The following is a 24911-nucleotide window of genomic DNA, read 5'->3' on the forward strand; positions in this document are numbered from 1 at the left end:
TGATGCACGGTCCGTGTGCCGACAGCTTTAGGCAAGAATGCCTTTAAGGCGACGCCTACGTTCGTAAGAAGAACAGGGATGAGGGAAGACCATCGTGTTTGGTGCATGGCTCGGGCGCATCGTATTGCATCTGGAGCAGCAATCAGAGCAGCTGCTGGCACCACAGTGGTACTATGAACTGTTACAACTCTGTTACTTAAAGAACACCACCGAGCCAGACGCCCTGTAGCGCGTATTCAACCGACCCTATACCACTGTCATTTGCGAATTCAGTTGTATCAAGCGAGATCTCATTGGAGGGAAGGTAGGATATCTGTTGTGTTTTCTAATTAAATCTGGTTCTACCTCATGTCAGTGATGGCAGTGTGTTGTTTAGGAGGCCAGTTGAGGGTCTGCAACCAACATGTCTGTGTGGTGGACACTCTGGACATAAATCTGGTATTATGGTCTGGAATACGATCTCGTGTAACAGCAAAAGCCCTCTTGTGATTGTCCTCCAAACCCTGACTGCAAATTCTTACGTCAGTCTTGTGATCAGACCTGTTGTGCTGCCATTCATGAACTGAATTCCAGGGAAGTTCTGTAACAGGATAACGCTCGCCCGCATACCGCTGTTGTGACCCGACAAAGGGTCGACATGTTGCACTGGCCTGATCGGTATCCAGATCTGTCTCCAGCTGAGTAGATATGATGACATCATTGGACGACCACTCCAGTGTTATCCTCATTCAGCATTAATCTTCCCTGTATTGAACGACCAAGTGCTACATGCATCGAATTCCATCTCACTAACTGATATCTCGAACCTGCGCAACACAATGCATGCACATTTGAATGGCTGTCTTCAACGTTCTGGCGGTTGCACTGGTTATTAACGTAACAGGATTTCACATTTGCAATGGATTATGTAACACTTACATTAACCTGTCGTCTTGCAGTATTATTCACTTAAATATAATAGTAGATAAACGCATTCCAGAAATTTCAAAAATGTTCAAATGTGTGTGAAATCTTATGGGACTTATCTGCTAAGGTCATCAGTCCTAAGCTTACACACTACTTAACCTAAATTATCCTAAGGACAAACACATCCATGCCCGACGGAGGACTCGAACCTCCGCCGGGACCAGAAATTTCATTAAACTACATTATTTATTTATTTGTGTTGTGATTTCTATCCGTTAATGTACCACATAAGCAAATGGAACTAGATGGTTCCAGAGACATTCTTAAGCCACAACCACCTGTGATGGGTATATGCAGACTGAAGCGATGACTAAAAGTTTGTACCAAGGCCAGGTTTCGAACCCAGGTCTCCTGGTCACTAGGCAGACGCGCTTACCACTACCAGACTACTGGTGATTCTAAACATAAAACTTCTAATAAACATATGCCCTTTTCTTAGCTGTCTCCGTGTAAACCAATGAAAGCAGCTAGGAACGGGAAAACTGCAGATGACGGTAAATTGAGATACTGTTATGTTATGGTTTGTTTAACTGTGTACGTTTCCTGACAGAAATGTTCAAACAGTCCACCGTTAACTTCAATGCATGTTGCTGCTCTTGTAGACACATGTGTCTCCGGTCGGAGGTCAGTTTTGCATTTATTTGCCTGGGCACAATCATGTAAAATACGAGCGAGCAGTTCATCTCTACTGTCCACACTTGTAGACATCCCTCTTCAGCCACCCCCACAAACAGCAATCCAATGGGGTAACATCGGGTGGCCTCGGTGTCCAAGCAATGACTCCACGGCGACCGATCCAACGACCAGGATACATTGTGTTGAGACACTGTCTCTGGACGTACGAAATATGTAGGAGCTCAGTCATGCTAAAAGTACATACGAGATCTTGTTGCCAAAAGGATATCCTTCACGTATTCTGGTAACATATTTTGAAGAAACTCATGGTACCGTGTCTCAGTAAGACGGTTATCTGAAACAACTGGACCGATGAGTTGGTAATCAATAACACCGCACCACACGTTGACTGAGAAACGTCTTTGAAAATTCGTTGCAACAGTTGCGTGCTCATTTTCATTTGCCTATACTTCAGAGTTGCGCGTGTTGTTGATTCCGTTGCGGATAAACGTTGACTTATCAGTGAACGGAATACGTGGAATTAATCGCTCATTGGCAATGATCCACTGAGAGAGATCTTGGCGGGTGGCATAATCTCCTTCATGCAGATGTTGTACACTCTGCCGATGAAAGGGATACAGACCGTGCTCGTATACTGTGCGTATCAATCGTCTTTGTGGAATACCAATTTGGGCAGCAGTTCTTGTAGAGCTAGTAGGAGGGTTGCGCTCCACTACTTGAAAAATGTTCTCAACTTCATGAAGAGATTGTTGCACGGCACGTTCAGAGACAACATTAACGCTGGGAAGCGTACCACGCTCAAGAAATCCTTGAAATGCACTGCTAAACACGCTGCTATCTGGTACTCTGCGACTCGGAAATCGTTGTTGGTATTCTCGCACAGCAGCTCTGGAATTCCCATTGGACAAACCATAGGCAAACACCATGTCAGCATACTCTGCGTGTGTGAAGTTCCATCGCATTTTCACTGCACAGAACTGTATTCGTTGTTCATGTGACAACACTGCCGGCCGCTGTGGTCTAGCGGTTCTAGGCGCTCAGTCCGGAACCGGGCGACTTCTACGGTCGCTAGGTTCGAGTCCTGCCTCGGGCATGGATGTGTGTGATGTCCTTAGCTTGGTTAGGTTCAAGTAGTTCCAAGTTCCCGCGGACTGATGACCACAGATTTTAAGTCCCGTAGTGGTCAGAGCCATTTGAACAATTTTTTTGTGACAACACTGTAGTACCGTGCACTACGATAAGCACTTTCAGACTGAGACTTGAGGTAAGCAACTGCGCAAATGAACTGCTGAAACGGTTCAAATGGCTCTAAGCACTATGGGCCTTAACATCTGAAGTCATCAGTTCCCTTGACTTAGAACTATTTAAACCTAACTAACCTAAGGACATCACACACAGCCATGCCGGAGGCAGGATTCAAACCTGCGACCGTTGAAGCAGCGCGGTTCCGGACTGAAGTGCCTAGAACCACTCGGCAGGTGAACTGCGTGTTGACACGGTTAGTAAGGACGACGCTACACGTTTCTCGTTCCTAGTTGTTTTCATTCGTTTAGCCGGAAACGGTTAAGAGTAGGGCATATGTATATTAGGAGTTTTTGTTCAGAATCACCACTAGTATCACCCCTCAAAGCATGTACCTTGCCTCCTGACTCACCCTATATAAGTTTCTGTATTTGTAAGAGAACTCAATGAATCGGATCCACCCTTCCTTCCTACTGCGCAGTTCCGCGACACCTATTTTTTACCATAACATGCAACGATGTTTACAACATTCCTTTTACCTCCTTCTTTGAAAGTGTCTGTATTATAATCTCAATTTTGTACTATACGTCTGTTCGTTCTTTTGAAACTACCTATGCATTTCTTGCAACTTCCCATCTGATTCTGTTTCCTGGTAGGTTCTCAATGAATTATATACTCAAGCTTTGCTCGTTCTATTTTGCGCTGTTTATGCATTTTTTTCTTGAATACCAGAGACAATTTTAATATCTTCCTTTGTATATTATTAATCTCATGCTATAGTTTTTTGCTCCAATTGAAGGGGATTTGCTCCTTTTTTACTTTCTTCTACAGTCACCTCTTTCTATTAAGGTGCGTTTACAATACTGGCGCGAAAAAGTTGCTAGAGTACATTTAGTGAGACAGCTGCCTCGCACCTTTTCATTTAGACGGAGCGAAGCGACTGCGAAATTGGCCCGTGAAGGGTTAGCCCTCAATGTGAGCGGAACTACAATGTGGGCGTGTTCTGCCGTAGCTCCTGCTGTTGCAGCCTAGCTCACCCTGATTACCATGTTTTATTTGGGAAAGGCCGTCGCCGCCTATGGTGCAAGGAACCGTTCCGTTGGCGATACCAAAATGGGAACCAGTTCATTAAAAATGACAAACGATCTCATTGAGGATACGATCAGAAACTTCAGCGGTATTAGGTGAATAACAGACCATGGAAAAAGAGCAAAAAGAAACAGAAACGAAGCGTTTGATATTTTGTGTCAACAGAAAGTTAGTGAATATTAAGTGAACTGATAACAGCGGAGAAAGAAGATATGAGCATATTGATTTAGTTTTGGCTCCTCTACTCGTGTGCTGTGTTATTATGGCAGAGAGATTTTAATGTGTGCTATAACTGCAGACACGCAGAAGCAAACAAACCGAAAGTTAGTGAATGTTAAGTGGAATGATACGATAACAGAGGAGAAAGGTCAGAGGAGGCAATCGATTTTGTTTTGACCCCTCTATTCGTGTGCTGTGGTATAATGGCAGAGAGATTTTAGTGAGTACCATAACTGCCGACATATAGAGGCAACCAAACAAAAAATTAATTTCGCGATTTTATTTTCGACGCGATCATTGCAACTTTATTAATACTAATCGTAATTTTGTTTCTTTATGAGGGGAGGTGTTGTTATAGTTATATTTATATTTTGTTACTGTACTAACTTCATATATTTTGATCAGATACCTTATTAGGTAATAATGGGTGGGACATCACCATGAAAGGTAATATGACGTAATACACCAAAGGCAACCTGTCGGTAACGAAAAAATTTTAAAACAGCAGAGAAGTAGAGTATTATACTATAGCCGAGAATAACTGTTCTTGCTGTGCAGCTGTTATCGTACTTAGAAAGCCGTAATACAGGAATTGTCATACACAGAGGCGAAAAAGTAGTGGGATACTGCCTAACATCATGTCGGATATCCATTCGACTTGTTTAGTGCAGCAACTCGACCTCACATGGACACAGCAAGTCGTTAGTAGTCCCCTGCAGAAGCACTGAACCATATTGGCTCTATACCCGTCCATAATTGCGACAATATCACCACGGGAGGATTTTGTATACTAACTGTGGTCTCGATTATGTCCTTTGAATGCTCGATGGAATTCACGTCGGGCGACCTGAGTGGAAATTATTCGCTCGAGTTGCCCAAAATGTTCTTCAAATCAATCTCGAACAATTGTGCCGACGCGCCTCCCATCTATAAAAATTCCCTCATTGTTGGGCAATATGAAGTCCAAGAATGGTTGCAAATGGTATCCCAGTAGCCGAACATAACCATTTACAGTCTATGACTGGCTCAGTTCTACCAGAGGACTCAGTCCCTTCCATATCAGCACAGCCCACATCATTATGGAGCCACCACCAGCTTGCCTTGTTGACAACCTGCATCCATCGTTTCATGCGGTCTGAGCCACACTCGAACCGTACCACCAGCTCTTACCACCTAAAATCAGGCCTCATGTGACTCATTTTGCAGTCGTCTACGATCCAACCGACTTGATCACGAGCCAAGGAAAGCCAATAACTGTCGATATCATGGCGCTAACAAAGGCACCCGCGTCAGTCTTCTTATGCCATGGACTGAAAGGAGTCTATTTGGGAAAACGTGTATGTGCCACCCGAATATGGTAATAATATTAATGTAAACTAAAATGAAATTATTATATTATAAACGATGCGTGTCTCTGATAGGCTTTACAGTGATGTTCGCTGATTGTGTACGACCGCAGAGCCACAGATACTGCTTCTGGTCATAGATTGTAGTGTTGGAGTAAGGCAGCGCATGGTGCCCAGTAGTTGGTAGCTGTCTGTGAGCGAAGGAGGATAAAGTATGCAGTTTGTGTGCTGTGTGAAGCCATCGAGAGTTAGATTAAGGTAGGTATTACGACAACATGCATGCAGCGAAATACAGGTGTTTAATATTAATGACTTTTGTTTTGCCAGCGTGCTAGTATAGATGAGTTGGTTGATAATTTGTAATTGTTGAGTAATCCCAGAATGTACGTAAACTGATCTGATGTACAGGCTAGTTAGGTATTTCCCTTTTGTAATGTTTCTAAGATTTGTTAACACAGCTGTATGCAATTTGATGATTTGTATTCATGTTTTTTTTCAGTGAGGTTACGTAGTACCAGCTGTATACATCTCATTGTCAGTCAGTTAGCAAAAAGAATGTAATTTTTCTGAGTAATGTAATTTCAATTGTCAGATGTTTTGAAAATCCAAACTTAACTTGGAGTATAATTTCACAAAAAAATCAATGTTAGTAATTCACCACAGTTAGTACCTCCTCCCTTGTCCAGGTCAAATGTTTTTCAGAGACATTAGATTTTTCTTAAATGTTTTCATTTATCAGCCAAAAGAATTTCATGTGCATTTCAAGGGATTACCGCCAGCACTGCACACCACTAAGCCTGCAGATAGCATTTTCTTTTTTTAATAATAGACCAGAATATATCGCGTTCTACCGTTGTAGCTTTAGAGGTAAGACAGTTCAATTTGCTTGTTATGTGCACAGGGACCAAAGTTATCGCACACCACTGTGGCCGAGCGGATCTAGGCGCTTCAGTATAAAATCCCGCGACCGCTACAGTCTCAGGTTCGAATCCTGCCTCGGGCATGGATGTGTGTGATGTCCTTAGGTTAGTTAGGTATAAGTAGTTCTAATTTCTAAGGGACTGATGACGTCAGATGTTAAGTCCCAAAGTTCTCAGAGCCATTTGAACCATTTTTCAACCAAAGTTATCAGTTTCCAACAGGGCCGTAGGTTCGAGTGCCTAAGGGGTTGAATATATTTTTTTACGACTGTATTTCTTTATTGGTATTGGGAGTTGCATTGCCCAATAACACAGAGTAAGCACACCACTTGCAGTTACAACACGCTATACGATAACTCCAGTTTGAATCCATTCCTCAAACACGATTTCACCCAATGTTTTACTAAGAGTTACTTTTTAAAGAACGGTACAAGCCGAATGCAGTCAAATTTCGCCACACTGTACTATCGTTCGCCGTGAGTCCCACAGTGATTTCTGCTGTTATTTCAGGCAGTGTTGCTTGAGTCACCTGAGTGCAAATGACGGCTCCGCCCACGCGCGGTCATATTATACTTTGCGTACGACATGCTACCGACATCTGAAAAAGTTTATGTGGCTATCTCATGACTTCTACCCCTTTAGTGAAGAAGATAGTGAATGGTGTCAAAACATGTAGACAAAATTTTTCCACATCACAGCAGCAACATCCGACCATTATGTATTTTCTGCAACACTGGTAAGGTTGCTGGAAACAGCGAACAATTCGTTTTATTTCGTTCATTCTCACACCTTTTTTCTTTCCTCACTTGACATGACAAGGTTGGCAGAGTATGCTCAAAGTAATAACTCCATGGACTTCTGATATTCTTCGATATGTTATATAGGCAGCCTTTCATTGATGCCCAGATACCTGTATAAACTACTCCAGACTGCAGCTATTGTACCGGGTGTTATCCCCTTTAAGAGGCGGCACATTCTCATCACACATGTCAGTTATCCCCTCAGCAGCAGCCGCACTTGTTTCCTTTTGTTAGTCAGTCAATTTCAGTAGCTCAAGTCGGGAACAGATCTTTCACTAAACCAAATCTCTGATAAAAATTGAATCGATAACATTTTTGTAAATACCAGCGAGGTCAACTCACAAACAGTAGTCGATTTGGCAATTCGATCCGTCGCAGATGATGTCGATCCCTACGTGCTCCGACAATCTAATCTTGTGTGGCGTCAATAATTCCTATACCGAAATCATCTGAACCGGGAATAATCATATATTGTGTGCAATGTATTTGTTATTTACGTTTGCACCAATACCGCATGTGCCTCTGCCGTTATGTTCTGCACTGTGTACATCTACATCTACATGACTGCTTTGAAATTCACTTAAGCGTCTGTGTAGAGGGTTCTTTCCACCACTTTCACATTATTTCTCTACCGCTCCGCTCTCTAATAGCGCATGGGGAAAATGAACACTCAAATCTTCCTCTACCAGCTCAGATTTCTCTTGTTTTATTGCGATGATCATTTCTCCCTTTGTAGGTTGGCAATAACAATATGTTTCCACATTCAGAGGAAAGAGCTGGTGATTGAAAGTTTGTGAAGGGATCTCGCAGCAACGAAAATCGCCTTTGTTGTAATAACTGCCAACCCAACTCGCTTATCATGTCTGTGACACTTTCTCTCCTATTTCGTGATAATATATAACGAGCTGCCCTTCGTTGAAGATTTTCGATGTCCTCTGTCAATCCTATATGGTAAGGTTCCCATACAGCACAGCGGTACTGTAGTAGACGATGAGATAAGCTTAATGTAAGCAGTCTTCTCAGTAGAACTGTTGCATCTTGTAAGTCTTCTGGTAATAAAGCATCGTTTTTGGTTAGACTTAACCGCAACATTATCTGTGTGACCGTTCCAACTTATCTTGTAATTACTAGATATTTAGTCGAATTGAAAGCCTTTAAATTTGTGTGATTTGCTGTGTAACTGAAATTCAGTTATTTTTAGCATCATACAAAGGTATTTTCATTGTGCAATTAGTTTTGATCCTATGATTACTTAACTAAATGGTAAATGACAGCATCATCTGCAAAGAATCAAATAGGGCTGCTTATACTGTCCCCTAAATCATTTATATAGATTAATAACAGCACATAACCTGTAACATTTCCTTGTGGAACACCAAATATCACTTATTTTTATTGTCAACCGTCTCTTACGTTACACTATGACTCAAGTTTTCATTCACAATACGCTCAGCTTACCGAAATGGAATTTTTGTTACAGTTTACTATTTTCTGCACCACTTTTTGCTTCTCGAATTGTCTCTTCGTGCACGCAGTTGACATGGATGCCTAGGAAATATGCACTGTACATGTTAGACACACCTCATAATACCCGTCACCAGTTGATCCTCTCACCGCCACTTTTTGCTTCTCGAACTGTCTCTTCGTGCACGCAGTTGACATGGATGCCTAGGAAATATGCACTGTACATGTTAGACACACCTCATAATACCCGTCACCAGTTGGTCCTCTCACCGCCTTGAGTTCAGTCAAGACATACAGGTTAAACTCAATGTCAGCACTTGATTGAATCCCACCACCGTCGGGTTATGAATGAATTCTATCTTGAAAATAATAATGCAACTATTCTAAGTTACTGTTTGCTCAATAAAATGTACAAAGTTGACATTCATGTTTTAGCTGGACGGTCGCTGGATTTTTTTTTTTTTACGAAGTTTTCCATATCACATCCATTTTCAAGAAGACAGAATACATGCATAACCTGTTTATCATATGTTGCTTACACTGCCCAGTACCAATGCCTACTACCGAATATGGATCGGTCAGGCAAAAGGGCAGAGATAAGTGGACCTGTGGAAAGTGCTTGGTGCGTTTGGACATTATAACACTGTCATGGAAATGGACTAATATATTCTGTCTCTCTACAGAAACAGGAATAAAGGAAAATGGTTTAATGGAACTTGATAAGGTGCCACCTGTAACGCTAGAGGAAGTGCTCTTAGAGGAGTCTACATCTACATCTACATGACTACTCTGCAATTCACATTTAAGTGCTTGGGAGAGGGTTCATCGAACCACAATCATATTATCTCTCTACTATTCCACTCCCGAACAGCGCGCGGGAAAAACGAACACCTAAACCTATCTGTTCGAGCTCTGATTTCTCTTATTTTATTTTGATGATCATTCCTACCTATGTAGGTTGGGCTCAACAAAATATTTTCGCATTCGGAAGAGAAAGTTGGTGACTGAAATTTCGTAAAAAGGTCTCGCCGCGACGAAAAACGTCTATGCTGTAATGACTTCCATCCCAACTCGTGTATCATTTCTGCCACACTCTCTCCCCTATTACGTGATAATACAAAACGAGCTGCCCTTTTTTGCACCCTTTCGATGTCCTCCGTCAATCCCACCTGGTAAGGATCCCACACCGCGCAGCAATATTGTAACAGAGGACGAACGAGTGTAGTGTAAGCTGTCTCTTTAGTGGACTTGTTGCATCTTCTGAGTGTCCTGCCAATGAAACGCAATCTTTGACTCGCCTTCCCCACAATATTATCTATGTGGTCCTTCCAACTGAAGTTGTTCGTGATTTTAACACCCAGGTACTTAGTTGAAATGACAGCCTTGAGAATTGTACTATTTATCGAGTAATCGAATTCCAACGGATTTCTTTTGGAACTCATGTGGATCATCTCACACTTGTCGTTATTTAGCGTCAACTGCCACCTGACACACCATACAGCAATCTTTTCTAAATCGCTTTGCAACTGATACTGGTCTTCGGATGACCTTACTAGACGGTAAATTACAACATCATCTGCGAACAATCTAAGATAAATGCTCAGATTGTCACCCAGGTCATTTATATAGATCAGGAACAGCAGAGGTCCCAGGACGCTTCCCTGGGGAACACCTGATATCACTTCAGTTTTACTTGATGATTTGCCGTCTATTACTACGAACTGCGATCTTCCTGATAGGAAATCACGAATCCAGTCGCACAACTGAGACGATACCCCATAGGTCCGGAGCTTGATTAGAAGTCGCTTGTGAGGAACGGTGTCAAAAGCTTTCCGGAAATCTAGAAATACTGAATCAACTTGAGATCCCCTGTCGATAGCGGCCATTACTTCGTGCGAATAAAGAGCTAGCTGCGTTGCACAAGAGCGATGTTTTCTGAAGCCATTCTGGTTACGTGTCAATAGATCGTTCCCTTCGAGGTGATTCATAATGTTTGAATACAGTATATGCTCCAAAACCCTACTGCAAACTGACGTCAATGATATAGGTCTGTAGTTAAATTGATTACACCTATTACGCTTCTTAAACACTGGTGCGACCTGCGCAATTTTCCAATCTGTAGGTACAAATCTATCGGTGAGCGAGCAGTTGTATATGAGTGCTAAGTAGGGAGCTATAGTATCAGCGTAATCTGAAAGGAACCTAATCGGTATACAATCTGGACCTGAAGACTTGCCCGTATCAAGCGATTTGAGTTGCTTCGCAACCCCTAAGGTATCTACTTCTAAAAAACTCATGCTAGCAGATGTTCGTGTTTCAAATTCTGGAATAATCCATTCGTCTTCCCTGGTGAAGGAATTTCGAAAAACTGCGTTCAATAACTCCGCTTTAGCGGCACAGTCGTCGGTAACAGTACCATCGGCACTGCGCAGCGAAGGTATTGACTGCGTCTTGCCGCTTGTGTACTTTACATACGACCAGAATTTCTTCGGATTTTCTACCAAATTTCGAGACAATGTTTCGTTGTGGAACCTATTGAAGGCACCTCGCATCAAAGTCCATGCAAAATTTCTCGCGTCTGTAAATTTTAGCCCATCTTCGGGATTTCGCGTTCTTCTGAACTTCTCATGCTTTTTCCGTTGCTTCTGCAACAGCGTTCGGACCTTTTTTGTGTACCACGGGGGATCCGTTCCATCTCTTACCAATTTATGAGGTATGAATCACTCAATTGCTGTTGCTACTATATCTTTGAATTTGAGCCACATCTCGTCTACATTTGCATAGTCAGTTCGGAAGGAATGGAAATTGTCTTTTAGGAAGGCTTCTAGTGACATTTTATCCGCTTTTTTAAATAAAATTATTTTGCGTTTGTTTCTGATGGATTTGGAAGAAACTGTATTGAACCTAGCTACAACGACCTTCTGATCACTAATCCCTGTATCAGTCATGATGCTCTCTATCAGCTCTGGATTGTTTGTGGCTAAGGGGTCAAGTGTGTTTTCGCAACCATTTACAATTCGCGTGGGTTCGTGGACTAACTGCTCGAAATAATTTTCGGAGAAAGCATTTAGGACAATCTCGGAAGACGTTTTCTGCCTACCACCGGTTTTGAACAAGTATTTTTGCCAACATACCGAGGGTAGGTTGAAGTCCCCACCAACTATAACCGTATGAGTGGGGTATTTATTTGTTACGAGACTCAAACTTTCTCTGAACTGTTCGGCAACTGTATCATCGGAGTCTGGGGTCGGTAGAAGGAGCCAATTATTACCTTAGTTCGTCTGTTAAGTATAACCTCCACCCATACCAATTCGCACGGAGTATCTACTTCGACTTCACTACAAGATAAACCACTACTGATTCAGCTAAACGCGTGAAAGAAAAGGAAATAGATTTTGCGCCACCTACAGAAACAAAAAAGAAAACATCGAAAGCTAGTTATGTAGAAGACTATATTGTCATCTACATCGGAGTAAAACAAGAACGAAGATCAAATAAAGGTTTTGCAGTCTACATTCATAGAAAATGGAAGGATATGTGTAAATGAATGCGTTTTGCTAGAAGGAATTAAATGTCCAAGAGGAATAGTAAGGACAATACCAACTTACATACCACAAGAAGGAAAAACTGGTGAGTCCAAGACCTGTTAGAAACATTTAATTAAATAGATAGAATAAAAGTCAGATTTTATTTATGGGAGATCTCGCTGGTAGTACTGGAAATATACCAATTCCAAAAATAGTAACGACATTTGGATTAAATGAGTGTAGTGAAAACGGAAAAATAGTCGGAGATTTTGCTACCTTTTTCTTCTTCTTCTTCTTCTCCTCAGCGATCACAAGCCGTGTAGACCAACACGCTGCATCTGCTTCCACCGTCTTCTATCTCTAGTAGTCTCTCTCCACTCTGTGGAAATTCCTAATGCTGCGATGTCTTTCTCTATGTCATCTTTCCACCTTGTACAAGGTCGGCCCAAAGGTCTTGTTGCCTGGAGAGTTTCTTCAAATGCTTTTTTGGTGATTCTGCTATTTTGCATTCTAGCCACATGTCCAGCCCATTGCAGGCTCCTACTTTTTAATTTCTGGGTGATAGTGGGTTGCTTCATTAGCTGACGAATTTCATTGTTCTTTCGAATTCTCCATACGTCATTCTCCAACACAGGTCCCCAGATTTTTCTCAATACTTTTCTTCCGAAAACATTCAGTTTTTCTCTTTCATTCTTTGTAAGCGCCCAACTTTCTGAGCCGTACACTACTATCGGGCAAAATATAGTGTTGCATATCTTCATCTTTGTGGTGACTGACAAAACTTTACTCTTGAGTGAGTACAGACATCTTCACCCTGAGGCTATTATTTCCTTTATCTCCATTGTTATGATATTTTTACTGTTGGAACTAGATCCTAGGTATTTAAATTGACTAGTCCCATTTCCATATATTCTGTTTTCTCTTGGTTAATCGAAAGCCCCATTTTCCTGACACTGTGCCTGAGAGATCTGTAAATGTCTTTCAGTTCTTCTTTAGTTACGGTCAACAACTCTGCATCATCTGCATAAGCCAGGAGTTTTACTTCCCTGTGTTCCAATCGTAGACCATTGTATAGATGTAGGTTACTCTCCCAAGCCACTTTCTCTAATGCAAGGTTGAAGAGGACAGCCGGCCGCGGTGGTCTCGCGGTTCTAGGCGTGCAGTCCGGAACCGGGCGACTGCTATGGTCGCAGGTTCGAATCCTGCCTCGGGCATGGATGTCTGTGATGACCTTAGGTGAGTTAGGTTTAAGTAGTTCTAAGTTCTAGGGGACTGATGACCACAGCAGTTGAGTCCCATAGTGCTCAGAGCCATTTGAACCATTTTTTGAAGAGGACACATGAAAGAGCGTCTCCTTGTCGTAAGCCTGTTTGAATCGGAAAGGCGGGGGATATGGATCCTCTGAAATTCACTGCTGCCTGGGAGCCATCAATGCCCAGTTCTATCATCCTACTGATTTTACTGGGTATACTACATTCTCGTAACGATTCTCGTAACGTGTTGTAGAGGCTACTTCTGTGGATGCTGTCATAGGCTCGCTGGAAGTCAATGAAGAGATGGTGGATGTTTTTGTTGAGTTCCCAGTATTTCTCAAAGAGCTGTCGTATAGTAAACAAGGTATCGGTTGTTTATCAGTTGTGGAACGGTTTGTTCAAAATCCAGCCTGGTAATCTTGAATAATGTGTACTGCGTAAGGTTTAAGTTTTTCTAGGATGATCATTGACAGGATTTTGTGTCTTATGTTCAGCAAACTGATTCCTCTGTAACTTTCACATTCCATTCTGTTTCCTTTCTTATGTGTAGGACCAATTATTGCAGTTCTACAATCTTCAGGCATTGTTTCAGTTTTCCATATCATCTTGGTGGAAATTTCTTTGTGTAATTTGCATTCTTTTAACATCTCTGTTGGTATTTGGTTCTCGCCTGCTGCGTCGGTGTTTTTCAAATTTTGAATGGTTTTTATCACTTCCAGTTCTGTAATTCTACATTCCTCGTTATTAATGCTGTCACTCTCAGACATTGCATAACTTGAAGGTTTTGTGCGTATTTCTGAGAAATACTCTTTCCATCTTTCGGGGATATCTTCCAGTTGTGTTAGCATATTTTGATTTTTATCTTTTATAAAGAGGTTTTCAATTTGATAACCTCTCTTTCTTTTCTTTGTATGCTGAAACAAGTTCATTGAGTTTCCATTCCTGCTTTCCACTTCCATAGATTCTAGGACTCCAGTTAGATACTTCCTTTTCTCTTAAACTTCCTGGCAGATTAAAACTGTGTGCCGGACCGAGACTCGAACTCGGAACCTTTGCCTTTCGCGGGCAAGTGCTCTACTGAACTATCCAAGCATGACTCACGCCCCGTCCTCACAGCTTTACTTCTGCCAGTACCTTGTCTCCTACCTTTTCTCTGTTTGTAGAACTCTTGCTGTTTCTCTTCTAACCGCTTTGAAGGTTTCTCTCCTGTCCTCACTCTCCTTATTATGCAGCCACAGCATCCTGGCTTCTTTCCTCTTTTCCACTGCTCTCTGCCACTTTTCGTTGAACCATTTCTGTTTCTTCGTTTTCTTTTTATGGCCCAGTGTTTTTTTCTGCTGCATCTGATACTGCCTTCTCGACACTGTTTACCTCCTCTGCTTCTTGCAATGCTGTAAATTGGTTATTTAATTCAATCGCATAGGTTTTCTTAACAGACAGTTCCTTCAGTCGTTCGATGTCTAAATTAGGTTTTGGTGTGACTTTTGGTCCTTGATTCCAAATAATCTTGATTTTAATTTTTTCTACCACTAAGAAATGATATGAACCAATTACAGCCCCTCTATACTTTCTGACATCACTTTTAAATGAAGTGCAACGTTAATCTGTCATCACACGGTCAATCTGATTTACTGTTTTGCCTTCTGGAGAGCACATTGAACGTTTGCATATTTTTTTGTGAGGGATCTTCGTCAAGCAAATTCTCATATTCTTTGCAAGTGCAAAATTGATCATTTTTAATCCAGTTTCGTTTGTGGTCGAGTGCTTGCTATGTTTTGCTATTGTTGGTATGAAGATATCCTCTTAACCTATTTTTCCATTAAAGACCTCTAGGATATTCCTCATATTTCTTGTTCGAATACTTTCGACTACACTCTCTAATTCTTCATTGTACTCATCTTTCTCGTCCTCAGTTGAATCTTCAGTCTGTACTTGGATATTTATGAATGTTATATAGTACCACTGGTGTTTGATTGTTATGTGAGACATGCTTTTGTTAATGGGATAGAATTCCTAAACCCGATTAACAATCCTGTTCTTAATAGCAAAACCAGTACCAAATTCATAATGTTTTTCATCTCCCCCATAAAAAATGACACAATTATCCTCTGTGTGTATCCCTTCGCCAAGCCACCAAATTTCCTATAGTGCTACAATGTCTATCTTGTATTTTTTAATTCAAATATCGTAGTCGCTGCCGCAGCAGGTTTATTAAGACTACGAACGTTCCATGTCCCAAATGTGAAGCAGTGTTTCTTGTTTTCATTTCGCGAACTCCTGTTCCATCGCCTATGTCCGTTTCCTTTGAATCCATTATCCGAGGCAAATCGTTGATGTGTACCAGTAGGTATAGGATTCCCTGGCCGCGTTACGAGCGCTGAACAGGTTAAGCTTGGTGAATGGGGCTGCCACCTCACAGCTTCTAGGTTCTCTGAGTAATGTTTTGCATTACCTTTAACCACTTAAAATTTATCAATAGTTTCTTCAGGAAGAAAGACACACAAAATTTTGCATTTACATCTACATGGCTACTCCACAAATCACAGTTAAGTGACTGGCAGAGTGTTCATCGAACCACCCTTCACATTAATTCTCTATTATTTTACTCTCGAACAGCGCGCGGAAGAAAAGAACACCTCTATCTCTCCGTGATCTCTCTGATTTCCGTTATTTTATTACGATCATAGTTTCTCGCCATGCAGGTTGCGCCAACAAAATACTTTCGCATTCGAGGAGAAAGTTGGTGATTGAAATTTCGTGATAAGAACTCACCGCAACGAAAAACGCCTTTGTTTCAATAAGTTCCACCTCAAATCATATTTCTTGTCTATGACTCCCTCTCCCCCATTTGTTGATAGTTAAAATCGTGCTGCGCTTCTTTGAACTTTGTCCATGTAATCCCTTTAATTCTGTCTGGTAAGGATCCCACATCGCGCAGCGGTGTTCCAAAAAAAGATGTGCAAGCGTAGGCAGACTCTTTAGTAGATCTGATGCACCTTCTAAGTGTTCTGACAATAAAACGTTGCCTTTGGTTCGCCTTTCCCGTAATATTTTGTATGTGTTGTTTCCAATTTAAGTTGTTCGTAATTGTGATTTCTAGGTATTCAGCAGATTTTACGACCTTTATATTTGATTGATAATCCAATAACTGAAGTTTAATGGGTTCCTTTTAGCACTCAGGTGGATGACCTCACATTTGTCTTCATTTAGGGTCAAGTGACACTTTTCGCTTCATGAGGGTATCTTATCAAAATAGTTTTGCAAATGGTTTTGATCTTCTAGTCAGTCAACTACATGATAGCATCATCTGCAAAGGACCTAAGACGGCTGTCCGATTGTCTCCTAAATCGTCTATAAAGATAAGGAAGAGCATAGGTTATATAATACTACCTTGGGGAACACCAAAAATGACTTGTGTTTCACTTGATGCCTTTCCATCAATTCCATTCTCTGACAGGAAATCACGAATCCAATGCATAACTGAGTCGATTTTCCATAAGCAAGCAATTTTATTACGATCTGCTTATGAGGTACAGCGTCTAAAGTCATCTGTAACTCTAGAAATATGGAATCAATTTGAAATCCCTTATCGGTAGCCGTCAGGACGTCGTGTGAGTAATGAGCTAGTAGTGTTTCATAAGAACGATGTTTTCTAAATCGCTATTGACTATCTGTCAATAGACCGTTGTCTTTGAGGTGACTCATAATATTCACACACAATATATGTTCCAAAATCGTGTTGCTTATCGGCATTAATGATATGGGTACGTAATTTAATGGATTACTCTTACTGCTTTTTTTAAAAAAAATATTTGTGGGACCTGTGCAACTTTCCAGCCTCGGGTATCGATCTTTCGTCGAGGGAGCGGTTGTATGTGATTGTTAATCATGGAGCTATGGCATCAGCGTAGTCTGAAAGGAATCTAATTGATAGCAATCTGGACCGGAAGACTTGCTTTTATGAAATGACTCGGTTAGCGCCCGCTGCGTCACTTGTATAGACTTATGGCGTGCAGAGACCTTTTTCTTCTATTTAATCGAATGTTTATGTTGTTCACTAATTGCAACTCATTCTACGCCTTTCGCGCTAATTTAGGCCATACAAGCATGGTCTTTTCTGAATGTACTTGTGACTAAAAAGCTATTAGCTGGAGTCCTAAGTTTTTGTTAGTCATGCCTTTTGCGTTCTTGTGGAGATGTTTCTACACTAACTTCCATCCCCTAACAGAAATTTCTTTATATCTAACTAAGAAGTGAAATATCAAGTTTAATAAATGCAGTTTAAATTTTTTTAACGTATCAAAATAATTTATTACCAAATTTCATTCCCTGTTGCACTTCATTGGTGGCTGAATTCCCAGATACGTTGAAACATACATTCTTTTATTTCTAACCGAGAAATCAAATACCAATTGTCATAGATGTAGCCTTAAAGATCCTTTTGCAGTTCTTTAGTAATTATTTACTTTCAAAAAAACTTTACCCCCTTAGTGGTTGAATTCCAAAAATTCTGAAACATGTACTTCTAATTTTCTGGGTGGGAAACCAGATAAAAGTTTTCGAAGTTCGTGCTTCAGAATTAGTTAAGAGTGACGTACTTTCAAAAAGTATTTCATCCCCTATTACATCCTATTAGGAGTTTAGACAGTCCATTTTTAAACGATGCCTACAGTGCAAGATCTACACCCTCTCTAAACTTCGTTTTTCTACCTCTTGCGGTTTATGAAGAACGATAATGAGTCAGTGTATCAGTCTGATCCTACTTCACACCCTTAGGGGTCGAATTCTCAAAAAAGGTGACATGAATACGTTTTATTTCTAACAGAGAAGCCAAACACAAGTTTCCATGGATTTAGCTTCAAATATGTTTGCACAGGTAAATATTCCCACAAAAGTTTCATTCCCCGTTTCGCCTCCATAGGGGTTGAATTTCCAAGAACAGTAAAACGCGTATTTCTCTATTTATAAATGAGAAGCCAAATTTAACTTTTTATAGAATTAGGTTTGAAAATACTTTCAAAATTAACTATTTTCATAAAAAAAATCTCATCGCCTATTTCACCCCCTTAAAGGTTCACTTTCTAAGAAACATTGACACACGTAGCTTTAAGAATACTTTAATAGTAATTTAACTACGCTATATATTGAAAAAAGCTTGCACGCATTATTTGACACCCATAGGTGTAAATTTCCAAAAAATTTGAAACACGTATTTCTTTATTTCTAACCGAGAAACCAAATACCAATTTCCGTATGTCTAGCTTCTGAATTTTCTTAATAGCGACATTAAAAAAACACACACACACATCCTTCATCCCCTATTTCTCCAGCTTATGTTTGGAATTTCGAAAAATTGCGTCTTAAACGACGCTTGCAGTATAAGAGCCACACCTTCTTCAAATTTTAAGTTTCTATTATTAGCGGTTTGGGCTGGACGATGATGTGACAGTCAATTATTGTAACAACACCTTTTAGAGATTTAAGTTGCTACACTGTTCCGAGAATGTGTACTTGTTGGTTAGTCATGTTCATAGGGGTTCTTGATTCGATTTCTGGAACATTTACTTGGTCTTCTTTGATGAAGGAATTTCGGAAGGCTGTGTTTAGTAACTCAGGTTCAACAACAGCACCGTCATCGATAATATTTCCATTGCTATCGCGCAGTGAAGGCATTGACTGAGTCATGCCGCTAGTATATGTTACAAACGACCAGAATATCTTTGGGTTTTCTGCCAGGATTAGGGACAAAACTTCTTTGTGTAAATTGTTATAAGTATCTCGCATTGAAGTCCGCGCTAAATATCGAGCTTTTGTAAAAGATCGCCAAACTTGGTGATTTTGCGTTCGCATAAATTTTGCATGCTCTTTCGTTGTTTTTGCAACAGTCTTGTGACCTGTGTGTGTTCCATGGGGATCACTTCCGTCGATTGTTAATTTTTTTGGTATAAGTCTCTCAGCTGCTGTCGATATTTTTATTTGACTTCAAGTCACTTCTTTTCTACACTTAAATTGTTTAATTTCGAAGGAGTACAGATTTTCTATCAGGAAGGCGTCAACCGAATTTTTATATGCTTTTTTGAATTGACGTACTTTTAGTTAATGTTTGGAAGATATGGGAGTTACGGTGTTCAATCTCGCAACAACAACCCTATGTTCCCCTAATCGCTGTATACACTTTGATGCTCGTTATTAACTCAGGAAAATTTGTTGCTAAGAGGTAAAGTTTACTATTCAAGTGCGCTCATGAACTAAGTGCCCGAAATAATTTTCAGAGAATGTGTTTAGCACAATTTCGGATGATATACACTCCTGGAAATGGAAAGAAGAACACATTGACACCGGTGTGTCAGACCCACCATACTTGCTCCGGACACTGCGAGAGGGCTGTACAAGCAATGATCACACGCACGGCACAGCGGACACACCAGGAACCGCGGTGTTGGCCGTCGAATGGCGCTAGCTGCGCAGCATTTGTGCACCGCCGCCGTCAGTGTCAGCCAGTTTGCCGTGGCATACGGAGCTCCATCGCAGTCTTGAACACTGGTAGCATGCCGCGACAGCGTGGTCGTGAACCGTATGTGCAGTTGACGGACTTTGAGCGAGGGCGTATAGTGGGCATGCGGGAGGCCGGGTGGACGTACCGCCGAATTGCTCAACACGTGGGGCGTGAGGTCTCCACAGTACATCGATGTTGTCGCCAGTGGTCGGCGGAAGGTGCAAGTGCCCGTCGACCTGGGACCGGACCGCAGCGACGCACGGATGCACGCCAAGACCGTAGGATCCTACGCAGTGCCGTAGGGGACCGCACCGCCACTTCCCAGCAAATTAGAGACACTGTTGCTCCTGGGGGATCAGCGAGGACCATTCGCAACCATCTCCATGAAGCTGGGCTACGGTCCCGCACACCGTTAGGCCGTCTTCCGATCACGCCCCAACATCGTGCAGCCCGCCTCCAGTGGTGTCGCGACAGGCGTGAATGGAGGGACGAATGGAGACGTGTCGTCTTCAGCGATGAGAGTCGCTTATGCCTTGGTGCCAATGATGGTCGTATGCGTGTTTGGCGCCGTGCAGGTGAGCGCCACAATCAGGACTGCATACGACCTAGGCACACAGGGCCAACACCCGGCATCATGGTGTGGGGAGCGATCTCCTACACTGGCCGATCTCCTACACTGGCCGTGATCGTCGAGGGGACACTGAATAGTGCACGGTACATCCAAACCGTCATCGAACCCATCGTTCTACCATTCCTAGACCGGCAAGGGAACTTGCTGTTCCAACAGGACAATGCACGTCCGCATGTATCCCGTGCCACCCAACGTGCTCTAGAAGGTGTAAGTCAACTACCCTGGCCAGCAAGATCTCCGGATCTGTCCCCCATTGAGCATGTTTGGGACTGGATGAAGAGTCGTCTCACGCGGTCTGCACGTCCAGCACGAACGCTGGTCCAACTGAGGCGCCAGGTGGAGATGGCGTGGCAAGCCGTTCCATAGGACTACATCCAGCATCTCTACGATCGTCTCCATGGGAGAATAGCAGCCTGCATTGCTGCGAAAGGTGGATATACACTGTACTAGTGCCGACATTGTGCATGCTCTGTTGCCTGTGTCTATGTGCCTGTGGTTCTGTCAGTGTGATCATGTGATGTATCTGATCCCAGGAATGTGTCAATAAAGTTCCCCTTCCTGGGACAATGAATTCACGGTGTTCTTATTTCAATTTCCAGGAGTGTATTATGCATACTTCCGGATTTAAACACTTATTGTCGGCAACATATCGGGGTAATTAAAAAGTCACCACCACCTATAATTCTATGAGTCGGGTACATTTTTGAAATTAGATACAAATTTTCTCTGGACCTTTCAAAAATTGTATCATCTGAATTGTGAGGTCGTTAAAGAAGTACAACTATTATTTTATTCCGGTTGCCAAGAATGACTTGTACCCATACCAACTCACAGGAAGTATCTATTTCTACTTCGCTGGTGGGTAAACTACTTCTGACAGCAGCAAATACGCCACCGACAGCTGGCTCAGCCTATTCTTTCTGAACACCGTTAGGATCTTCCCAAAATTTAGCCTGATCCGACTTTAGCCTGTTTTCAGCGCCTATAAAGATTTACGCATCAGTGCTTTCTGTTATCGTATGGAGCTTTGGTACTTTCCCAACGCAGCTACCACAATTTACAATTTGTTACACCAATGATTCCCAAATCTACATTCGCCTTGTGTTCAGCCTGTACCCTTTGGGCCTGAAGCACTTTTTCGTGTTTAGCCGAGACCCTGTAACCTACAAAACCGCCAAGTGTACGCCACACGGCCCCCTACGCCTGTGTAGCTTCCTCCTGCGTATAATAGACTGGTAAACCCATTAGCGGATCCCGAAACCCTACCACGCTATGGCACAAGTTGAGGAATCTGCAGCCTGTATGGTCGCAGAACTGTCTGAGACTCTGATTCAGTCCATTCACTTGCCTCTGTGCCAAGGATACGCAGTAGACCCTATCGACTACGCTGCAAATGGAAAGCTCTGCTTTCACCTTCTCAGTAAGAGGATACAAATCTTATAATATATGAGAGATTTCCCAGACAGATTAGAAATACCAGAGATTATCGAGGAATGGGTCAGATCACTTCCTGATGTTTTCAGTAACTGACATCAAGGCATATTGGAGAAAATCGAGGAAACTAGTTAAGGATGAAAAAGAAGAAAATGTTCTTGAAGTTAACGTTTTAGGAGAGCAGCGAAATAGACCTCTACTAAATGCGGGTGACAAAGCATTAGCAGATTCAGAAACGGCAGAAGACTTGGAAGAACAATGGAAAAACTAGAAAACATCGGTATGGAACATAGAAAATGAGGTTCTGGGAAAGAAAAGGAAACACTGGAAACGTAGAGGAGTAAAGATTTGGACGCCAGAGATGGATATATGAATTAAAGGAAAACAAAAAGCTTTCAAGACCTATAAAAATAATCCCACTGATAGAAAATATATTGAGTATGAAGAGAAGAGAAATAATGCGAAATACATAACTCGGAAAGTGCACGCAGAATCAGGGGAGCGCTTTACTAGCAACAAAGAGCTTGACTTACACGGAAGACAAACTATCGCTTATAAAGTAATGAATCACACAACAGACAAGAAAATGATGGTATATGTGTTAATAATACATGAAAGAACGAATGCAAAATTCATTGTAAAATTTGTGGTATGATAATACTTAAATTCAGAAGTTACCTTAACTGAATGACACAAAAGGCCTGAACGACATTGATGTGAGGGAACTGACGGAAGATCTAAAACCGAAAAGATATAGCGACGCCACTGGTTTAAATGGTATTAATATGGAAATCTGGAAATGTGGCTGGTCAGTCCTAGGTCTAAAATATCTTCACGTATTTAATCAATGTTAGACAAACAAGAAGGAATCAAAGGACTGGCTGAGAGCCAAAATAACATCTGTCCTTAACTATCGAGGAATAAGCCTCCTGGATTCATTCTATAAATCATAAGTAAAAATGCTTGATTTCAGACTTTAGAATATAATGTAAAACTAATATCTGAAGAATAATCATGTCTTAAAAAAGGGCGATCAACTATAGATAATGCTTTTCCACTGTGACCAGCTATAGAAAAGAGATAAGAGTTCAATAAGGAAACCCATCTTGCTTCTGCGCATTTTGAGAAAGCATTCCTCAACGTGTATAGAGAAATGCTGTTGGTGAACTAGGTTATCCACCTCACCTCATAAACGCTGTTAGAAGTCTATACACAAACACCGAGATTGTTACAGATGAGGGAAATACAACAAGAAAGCCAATCAACACAAACGATGGGGTACGACAAGAATGCTGTATTTCGCCAACATTCTTCACTATATGGAAGCTATACAAAGATGAGGTTAGCAGCAAATGGAAAATATTAAACATAAATGGAATTTTTTTTAGATCATGACGCTAGAACAAATGTAATTTTATGTACAGATGGCCTAACTCTGATTACAGAGACTGAAGATGATCTTCTGATGGGAATCTATAAGCTGCAGCAGATACCTTCAGATAATAACCTAACATTGTTGGTAGATCAAACAAAGGAATGGCGTTTCACGGCGGACTACCGGTAAGTCTTGTATAATAAAATCTTGGAACAAGTAAAACATTTTAAATGTCTCGAATACGACATCACCATGAGGTGTATCAAAAATTAAATAAATATAGTTCCATATGTGAAACATCGTAAAACGTTAGCAGGATAGAGCCAGGAAAGAAACCCATCTGAAATTTTATGAAACAATAGCAATACCAACCATTACTTGTGGAAGTGAAGCACGGGCAACAAAAGACGTCAAAAAGATGGAATACAGGTTCACGAAATGAGAATTTTAAGAATAGTAGAAGGATGTATAAGAAAGATCGAAAAGAAATGATAATATAAGGACTGATAATATAAGGACTGATTTAGAAATATGTAACCCAAACAAAAAAAATAAAGGAAAATGGGAGAAAGTGGGTGGAAAAAGATTCCCAGTAAAGTCTCTCAACTATAAAGTCACTGGAAGAGCAAATGTAGGAATACCATACAAGAAATGGAGTACCCTAAAAGTCAGTTTGCCTAATCCGTGAATCCAGGAAGAAGATCTACATCTTTACACCTCAACAAACGTCACGGTGTTTGGCGTACAAATCCCCTCCCTCCCCCTCCCAACCCCCCTCTCCCTTCCTTCCTGTGCTTCCAGAAATGGTGCATAGGAATAGTGACTTTTGGTAAGCATTAGTATGCCTTCGAACCTCGCTAATGTTACCTTCATGCTCTTCACGCGAGACATATACTTTGGCTGCCAAGTCTACCCAGATACTGCATGCCAAGTAAGCTCACCGAATTTCAGTCGAAAACCACTCAGTGATACACAATGATCCTCTTCTTGTGTCTGCTGCTACAGTCTGACGAGCATATGCACGACTCTTTAGCGCTAACGAAACGAACCAGAGAAGGAACGAGATACTATTCATTGGACCTTGTCTAATTTCTTCACTTCCTTAGGGGTATCAATACGAAAACCAACAATCGGTGAGACGAGGCTTTTGTAATTTACCTCCTCTTGGGTGGACTACACAGCCTGAACATCCTACCAATGAATGTCGGTCTGGCATCTGCCTTGGGTTTATTGCTCCTTACGCTTATTGCCACATATTTAATGTAACAAGATGCTGTAGTGAAACGGGCGTTTTTGATACCTCTACCAGCGATACAAATTTACTCACACCCACATAAAGTAGAGACATCAATTTACATTTCTTTCTGTTTAAAATGCCCATTTTCTAGTCGTTTACGAAAGTTAGACATCATGTCCTGCAGGGCTAGCACTGGAATTCGATTAATTTCCTCCTGAATCGCCGGCCAGTGAGGCCGAGTGGTTCTAGGCGCTTCAGTGTGGAACCGTGCGACCG

The sequence above is a fragment of the Schistocerca gregaria genome, chromosome 7, assembly GCF_023897955.1.
Source record: "Schistocerca gregaria isolate iqSchGreg1 chromosome 7, iqSchGreg1.2, whole genome shotgun sequence".
In the NCBI taxonomy this organism is placed as follows: domain Eukaryota; kingdom Metazoa; phylum Arthropoda; class Insecta; order Orthoptera; family Acrididae; genus Schistocerca; species Schistocerca gregaria.